Genomic DNA, 323 nt, shown 5'->3' on the forward strand with positions numbered 1-323 from the left:
CATCTGTGCTCGACTGGAGCTGGCCAGCTGCCATCAGCAGCCGCTCCCAAAGGCCAGGGCTGAGCAGGAGCCCAGAGCGGGGCCCCCAACTGCCCACGAGCACCCGCCATCCAGCACACGTGTGCACTTGACCAACAGGGCTCCAGATCCACCGGCCATAAGCGGCTCCATGGAGCCGGCCTGGCTGACCCCAGAGCACCTTCCTCGCCCAGCCAAAGGGAGAGGACCGGGCCACAGAGGCCTGAAGGGCTCGGTGGACCCACCCTGCAGTGGGACAGAGATGGCCAGAAGCGAGGGCACCTGTGTGCATCCAGTGGACTCAT

The sequence above is a fragment of the Pteropus vampyrus genome, unplaced genomic scaffold, assembly GCF_000151845.1.
Source record: "Pteropus vampyrus isolate Shadow unplaced genomic scaffold, Pvam_2.0 Scaffold253, whole genome shotgun sequence".
NCBI classification, from domain to species: domain Eukaryota; kingdom Metazoa; phylum Chordata; class Mammalia; order Chiroptera; family Pteropodidae; genus Pteropus; species Pteropus vampyrus.